Here is a 9,203-nt window from a genome sequence, read left to right as displayed (position 1 = left end):
ATTTGTGAATGGATGACGTCACCCAGTTACAGCGGCGAACGACAAAACTGATGATGACGGCATTTGTTGATATTCCCCGTTACACACTCCGCCGCTACACATCTTCAGATTTTCGTTGGTGGTTCAGGAATCTTCATCAAAACAAACTGATTTCATTGCAGACACTGTTTTGAATTTTTATTGTTCTAGCTTTTAGCAGTATTAGTTTGAATAACAAATTAATGTAAATGAACGCTTAAACATCATATTTTAACAGTAACGAGGAGCAAGCAATTACATGTACATTTTATTTAGATACTTAGAGACATTTTTTGTATAAAATCAATAACAACCAAAATCTCTCTTCATCAGCTATGCTATATGAACCATTATCAGCATTATGTTAAATGTAGATTTCAATCTGTTTTAGAAATTCTTTATTCTCTCTTCATCAGCTATGCTATATGAACCATTATCAGCATTATGTTAAATGTAGATTTCAATCTGTTTTAGAAATTCTTATCAGACTGTCAATCTCTTGTCGTTTCTCATCTTGACGACAGACGTTAATTGTCAGACTCACCCTGTAACTGTGTGACTCGCATGTTCATAATTTGCACTTGATGCTGTATTTTTACTACCTTTATTGTTTCATTTTTATAATTTCTATGTTGCTATATCTGTAGTTGTATGTTGTCATGTACTAAACAAAATAAACGTAAAAACAAATGTAATTGTTGTTGGTTGTGTATAGATAATCTATTAATGGCGCACACAAGTTGTCGCATGGAAAATGAAAAAGTAATATTTTAACCAAAAATTAACAAACACGAAAAATAAAGCATTATGACAAAATGAATGTTTGCATTTTCATTCAGTTAATACATAAAATAATAGTTTGTTTACTGTTAAATTTGTATGGCCAAGTTTTCTGCGCAAGAGCATGTAAATGACCGGCATGCTATATGACCGCCGTCGAGAAATACCGTTGTGGTGAATATTTATTTGGTCGTCCATCACATATATATTTTATAAAAAATGATTAAGAACTTAAGACGAACGCAAAGAGAAAACGCTGATAGGTTAAGAACGCATGATGATAATGGTTATTTTAAAATCCGTGTACAGCACTATACTACTTGCTAGCCATCCCTCATGGTAATGGTTATTTTAAACTCCGTGTACAGCACTATACTACTTACTAGCCATCCCTCATGGTAATGGTTATTTTAAACTCCGTGTACAGCACTATACTACTTACTAGCCATCCCTCATGGTAATGGTTATTTTAAAATCCGTGTACAGCACTATACTACTTACTAGCCGTCCCTCATGATAATGGTTATTTTAAAATCCGTGTACAGCACTATACTACTTACTAGCCATCTCTCATGGTAATGGTTATTTTAAAATCCGTGTACAGCACTATACTAGTTACTAGCCATCCCTCATGGCCACTTCCGACTTCTGGCGGTTAAACGAAAAGCAGGGCACTTGTGAAAAGCACCTCAGTACGAAATAACCAAAGCTAGTGTTAAGAAACTGTTTTGACATGGAATGTTAATCTTTAAAAAAATGTTTTCAAAATAAAGTACCTTCTTCTTACATTAGTTCATCGACGTTTAAACTGATAAAAATATTGTTGGTAGACATTTAAAAATACACTTTTACGGTGCGTTCGACAATTGACCATGTATAATTTTATTTGGACTTCAACGAAGAATAATCCGTTAAAAATACTGGATACTATAAACGTAAAAAACAACTCGACCAGGGTTTGATGGCGGCACGTTCTCATGACAGTCCACCATTCATTGAAACCATGTGTAACATCAAACAAGTCCAGACTAAAGCAATTCACTCAGGGACAGTACATTTTGCGTAGTCTGTCTTTTAAGATTGTTCATCAACCCAGCAATTGCAAACAGCCATTTGGTACATTTTCTACAAATAAATATTAACATGCATGTATGTGTTGATACACTTATGGATGGACGGACGAAGAACAAATTAGTATAGTACCTTTTCTGCAGCTAGGCAAAACTCTGCAAAGATTTACTCTTTACAAACAGCCAATCCAAGGTGAAATGTTTACAACGGAAACATATTATAAAATTTATCTATGCATTTTATTACCATTAACTCTGGTAAACACGCGATATCAGTCTGTTGGTTTGATGGGGCAAACAGATTACATCGATTATATCAAAGGTAAATAATGAATGTAAACATAAAACGGCGTATAAAGAGAGTAAATTTCATCACAATACGGAAACTTCATATGTATGTCATTAAAATATGATACACGTAAAGCTAATCACAAAATATGTTCTAAATTAATAAAACATGTTACAAAGATTACATGTTTTTGGCGCCTTGATAATCCTAAATATGAAACATAAAAAGTACAATATTTCAGTATTAAAATTCAACGAAGGCTCAACAACATTTTAATAAATTGTGCTAAAACATCAAAGTTTAAAACTGTGTTGTATTTATTATTTAAAATAAAGTTTAAAGAATCCCCCAGACAAACTACACTTAATTAAAATTCAAATTCAAGACATAAAACGAATCATCAACATCACCACAATAAGATAATATTTCCAAAAAAAAACACTTTAAATTTAAATTTAATTAATGTATTGATTGAATTACAGAAGATTTCACTTGATTTACATTAATTAAATTATGCCAAAAATGTTGCCACAATGAGCAACATCTGAGTCTGGTGGAGAACTGCATTTGACTATTTGATTCAAACAAACTTTCTGTATAACTATTTAAATTGCTTCAAGATGAAATCTTTGCGGCAGGTACTTTGAACATTTTTATGCATGGCTGTCACTGTTTGCGTAAGGGTTTGTGACGGTAACAAACTATTTACAAAAATGTCAGTTCATTTGGAAACCTGGACAAACATTATGCGAAATTTGTTTCTTTCTTACTTTATTACACGAGTTTTCGACAGAGCGCGATTACAATTTTAAAATATTGTTCATAAAACGTACGGCACATGTTTGCCCCATAAGTATGCAGTTGTTGGCATGGATGCATATATAGCGCCTGTACTTTAAGAGGCCTGCTTTTAGACGAACTGCGTCAAGGAAACGTCAAAAGATGATAACAATATGATATTGTTATGTCTTTTTTACCCACTTTGCCCTTGACAAGACAAGAAACGATAAATAACAAAAAGAAACAATTCCATTCGAAACTTAAGCACTGTCTCATTAAAATAAGATGATCGATAAACAGATAACAGTTCAACTGTTGAAGTTGTGATGTTGGTGGTGGTTGTTGTTGTTGTTCTGGTGGTGGTGATATTGGTGGTGGTTGTGGCGGTGGCGGCGGTGATGCTGATGCTGCTGCTGACAACGACGATGACGAGCATGATGAAGTCGAAGAAGAAGAAGATGATGCTTATGATGATGATGGTGGTGGTGATGATAATGATGATGAACATGATGATGATGATGATGATGATGATGATGATGATGATGATGATGATGATGATGATGATGATGATGATGATGATGATGATGATGATGATGATGATGATGATGATGATGATGATGATTATGGTGATGATTATGATGATGATTATGATGATGATGACGCCGACGACGATGACGATGATGATGATGTTGATGATGCAGTTTTAGTAGTAGAGATAGTAGTATAGAAGAAGTGTAGTAGTAGGATGTCCGGTCATTGCAGTGGTTGACTCATGCGCTACCCACTTCTGCGCTGCGACCCAGGTTCAATCCCCGTTCAAGAAAACATGTGAGTTTGGTAGGTGGTAACCATACCGGATAAGTGGGTTTCCACCGGATACTCCGGTCCGCTTCCCCCGCAGCATTAGACCACACCAAAAGTGAGTAACTTCAGTAACTTATAATAAAATAGCTGGAAAGTGATGCTCTAATTCAAAATTCGTCCCAACTCTCGTGAGTCTAGTAAGCAAATTAGGTAGGAGTGCTAAAACACTGTGGATCTTCATATACTTCATATACTTATCTGTAAGGACCTCATTTACCCCCAATCAAGGCCGTTTCGGTAAACAGGCTGCTTCGTATGGCCATGTACCTATAAAGTATTCTAATTTATCAAATAAGCATGGCCTAACGATTTCGTAATTAACAAATCACAAGTTAAATTGTATTGATGTCTTCAAACTCCCATTGCAGCACGCATGTAAAATAATTGCAATCAAAATTAATCATCAAGATCCTATCAGTAAACCGAAGGATCGACGAGAACTCGCGATAACAGGAATGTTTGTTAATTGATAGGTTTATGAACATTATTGGTGTAAGTTTTGACAACACAGCAGTTACAGTACCTTCGAGAGGCAAACAACCATGTCAAAAGTGTTTTTCATCAATTGTCGGGAGGTAATTAATTGACCACTAGCAAGCTGTCAATCGATCAACCGATCAGATACCGTTATCGCCTAAACATGGTGCGACAAACAAAGCGTGTCAAATGGGAGTTTTTTGTTATACAACTATCTGATTGGGGGGGGGGGTGCTATTGCGGCTTTTGGTCGATTATAATGATTTATAATTTGGAATGTACAATTAGTTTGTTTTGGGCATGATACAATTTAATAGAACAGAACTTTATTTTCACCCAAGTATATAACATATACAATATGGGCAATATAACAAAGCACAATATTAAGTACAATATTGAGACTTCCGATAACAACACATACTATACAGTGAGAGTAGGGGGTACGAACGGTAGGATGAATAGATATATATGAAGATATTGAATTTGTTATAAATAATAATACTTGATGCATATTTTGTTTGTTTTTTTTACAACATATACATTTACATCACCTCATTGAAGGCCCAGCTACGTACCTGCATGCGCTATTTTCATAAACAAAGATTCCCTCTAGCCATGATGAAAAGCCTTGACCGATTTGTGACCATACTGTGTCACTCATGATAAAATTATTTACTACCTACTACAGGTATAGCGACAATTTCCCATGGTCAAATGAGTGAAGAGAAAGGTCGCCACGAGCTGACTGTAGCCAGTGTTGCGTAGTTATAACACAATTAAGTGGGCTATATTCCAGTTTATTTTTATCGTATAAATGATGATCAGTGACCAGATTTATATAATAAATAAAGAATAGTAGGTTATGAGGCAAACTGAAAATGCCTGCACCCCTTACAGAGTTTAATAACGAACTGATCCAATGTTTATGAATTATTTAAAAATCATTTGGAAAAATCAGGAAACAACTCACATAAAAAGCATGATTGTACTGTTAAAACATCTCACCACTGATTCACTCACGCAAACCACTATCACACTGATTATCTCTCGTCCATCATTATAGGATTATGAATGAATATAACTGCGCCGTGCTCTGTGAAAAGGGGGTTTAATGCATGTGCGTAAAGTGTCGTTACAGATTAGCATGTGCAGCCCGCACAGGCTAATCAGGGTAGACACTTTCCGCTTTAAAAATTTTCGTTTCTAGAAAATCTCTCCTTAGCAAAAATCAAGTTAAGACGGAAAGTGTAGTCCCTGATTAGCCTGTGTGAACTGCACAGGCTAATCTAGGACGACAATTTACGCACATGCATTAAACCCCCTTTCACAGAACAAGGCTCAAATTAATACCCTGCTACATGACAATGCATCTTAAAGGCTGTTCTCGAGTTCATGACTATATAAGCCTCGGTCTTGGAAAACAGTGCTAAATGTCTGTGCAGTCCACTTTCCGGCTAGACTGGATTTTCGTTTAAAAGAGACTTCATTCATTTAAGCGTAAAGACTTGTCCCTGATAAGTATATGCGGACTGCACATTCTAATGTGGGGCCACACATAAAGCACATGAATTGAGCCCGGTTTTCCCAGAGCTCATATGATATGTTATGTTATGAACATTTTCTGAAGCATAAACTGTATTTTATTTAATTAATCGTTCAAAAATATCAAAATAAACATATCTATTCAATAATCTTAAACACGTATTGTTGAAGTTATTTCGAATTCAAAATACTCACACACATATATGCCATTAATCAAATTAACTTGCTGCTGGCTCGATTTGTCATTGTCGGCTCGGTTACTACTTAAATGTGCCCCGGGTACTCTTAAGCAAAAACTTAACTGTGCCCCTGCTACTCTTAAGTATACTTAAATGTGCCCCGGTTACTCTTAAGTATACTTAAATTAATGTGCCCCGGGTCATCGTCAGAGAACATAAAACAAAACAAGATGTTAATCATGATGTGCTTTATTTCCCTAAAAACGATCGATACGAAACTTGTTGATAACAAGATAACTGATAAAAAAAGTTCAAGAAAATAGCCCGAACTGTTATCTGATGATATACAATTTATTTCGTGCAATTTATATTTATTTTTTAACGTCATTTAATATTCTCATTCAACGATTTTTCATAAGATAAATTGATGATTTTGACCGACATTATTTATGAACCACTGACTTAATAACCTCTCAATAACACCAATCGCTTTTGATTGATTGGTCGTGATTTTTTAAACAATACATTATAACTTCTGGAAAATGGAAGGTCATTTTGATTGTTGAAAAATTGAGACATATTAATTCAAATTTAAATAACGTATTGACTATCAAGACAACGTCAATTTTTAAACGAAGTAAAGGAGGTTTTTGTGTGACGTCACAATAGGGGTTTTCCGTTACTAAAAATAGATTGGCCGTCAACTTCTCGATCGCGGCCTATTATATTGTATCAGAGTAAAGGTCGTCGGAAGACTTAATTCTTACAATTTCACAAAACAAAACTATAAATACCCGTATTCTTTTTTAAGTAAGACTTTAATAAATGATATTTCAAAATTATAAAACATAAAATAATTTGAATATTATTATAAGTGGTGTGGGTGCGATAGTGTTATTTTTCATTAGAGATTGAAAATTAGTGTAAGGGGTGTATTGAATCAGTCATAAAACAAAGCCCTTAAATAGCTCATAATATTTCAATCTTGAAATGTAGTTTTAATTTTCTTTTACATTGAATGAATTTTCGTTTCGTTTACATTGAATGAAAATATTAATAATTTAAGCATTCCAATTAAAAAAACACCTGCATATTTTGCAAATTGAACTGTCTTTGCATGTACATGTATATTGAAAACTCTTCTCTATTGATAATGAGCGATACAAATCTAGCATTATATGATACCATAAATCTACACATTTAATTTTTATTACGCAAGTATTTTATATCCGTATATAATGACCAAACGCGATTGCTTGTTTTCATGATGATGTTTCGAACACTGCTGCAGTAACGCACGATCTTTACACATTATAGCAGAGTTTACATTTGCAGGTACCCGTTAAATACGTTAATTGTGTAGCAGTAAATTTGTAAAATATTTTAAATGTATAGTTATTAAACACTTTATTGTTATGTTTAAACTGGCTAATATATATACTTAATAGTTCCTAGCTGTTAATCCATTTCGGACAAATGCCTATTTTTTAAATATGTTCAAATATTTTATTAAAGCAACTGTTAAGTTTTTGACTTAATATGCTAAGAGATGACATGGAGGTATCATAAATTGTGTTTAATGACCAGACACATGTTGTTTATGCAGAGACCCCATACAGAGTCATACAAGTATAGCTCCCTGGGTTTATTACACACTGTTTTCTTAGTAATTGTCAGGACAGTATCCGATCATATCGAGATAATCGGTTTGTGATAAACAAAGGGGCAATTAAACACTGTGTTAAAAATGCTGAAACAAAGAGTGTCAAAACTGGTGTGAACAATTAAATAAAAGCATTTACATTTATCAAGAGGATTTAGTTAATCTGTAACAAGGTAAGTTTTTACAGACAAATAGGTTCAAATCAGTTTCTTATGTTGATTACATAAATTCAATTTGTTGTTTGTTTTCGTCCTTATTTGTGTTCGTTCATTGGATTCAATTTAATCTGAAAGAATTTCAAGTTCTGAGTATTTTTTGTTCTTCAAAAGGGTCGCGAATATGATTGTAAGCTTATCACGATGCGGTTCATCACATGCAAACAATAGCAGAATGGCCGCAGTTTTGACGGCCAAAATTTGAGCATGAGCAAACGTGACGTCATTATCGGAATCCCCAAAACCTTCTAAAAGAAGTGTAATTTCTTTATTTTTCACGCAAGAGCATATGCAACCTTGTCCCTGTTCATACAAATGTCCTTGTGTACACGGATCCACGGCAAGTACCGACAGCATCTCATTTATAATCTAGCAACAAGCTGTTGTGGTAATAAAACTAAAGAACACTTCACATGTTTTACTAGTGGTGCCGAAAAAAACACGCCAGTTTAATGAAAAGTTATGCACCAGACCGGATTTTCGTTTAGAAGAGACGTCATTCGAACAAAAAAATCATTTAAGCTTAGAGGCTCGTCCCTGGTTAGTATATGCGGACTGCACATTCTAAAGTGGGGCCACACTTTACGCACATGTTCTTCATCTAACTAAGTTAGACCCTTCTGACTTTATTGCAATTAAGCTTTTTTTCCGAGAAAAGGTTTAGGCAGTGGTCATGGTCATACGTGATTTATTTTAAAAGACATAACTCTTTAATACCGACGTGTGGCAAAACTATACTTATAAAACCGACAAAAATGTTTACAATTTATTTATTTCACTAGAAACCACATTTATATCATAATTTGCACACTCATTTATCGTGCTCATTTCTCAGGTGCAATGTTCCATCATAATCATCCATCATATTAGCATTAGCGCTGTACACAGATGGACGGTGTCACAAAAATTATATTTATTTAAAATGTGCGAAAGTGTTCAAAGATTTATACTTAGTAAGATCAAGAACATGTTTTTAACATTGCTTTTCATACGGATTGTGTAACATACAAGGCAACTTTATAAAATGTTTCTTTATATTTATATTCACACTACACACCAATGTGTGAATTGATGTGCATTAATCTGTTTGAAGAAATATTGTATACAATTATGAATGTATTGTATGAAAGTAACATCATATGAGTTCTCCCTGGACAATTTATTTGTTTACAGCCTTCAGAAGAATGCCCGTTAGCTTTCGGGTGGCAAATTAGTTGTCAGGTGTCATTTTCGTCTGCTCAAGGAATGAAGGCGAAGTCTCGATAACAACACACGGCCTTGCTATTGCCGTGCACACGGCGTCTTCAGTGCCGTGTGAAACTTTTG

This window comes from Dreissena polymorpha, chromosome 6 (assembly GCF_020536995.1).
Source record: "Dreissena polymorpha isolate Duluth1 chromosome 6, UMN_Dpol_1.0, whole genome shotgun sequence".
Lineage (NCBI taxonomy): Eukaryota > Metazoa > Mollusca > Bivalvia > Myida > Dreissenidae > Dreissena > Dreissena polymorpha.
This window is presented reverse-complemented; position numbering follows the sequence as displayed.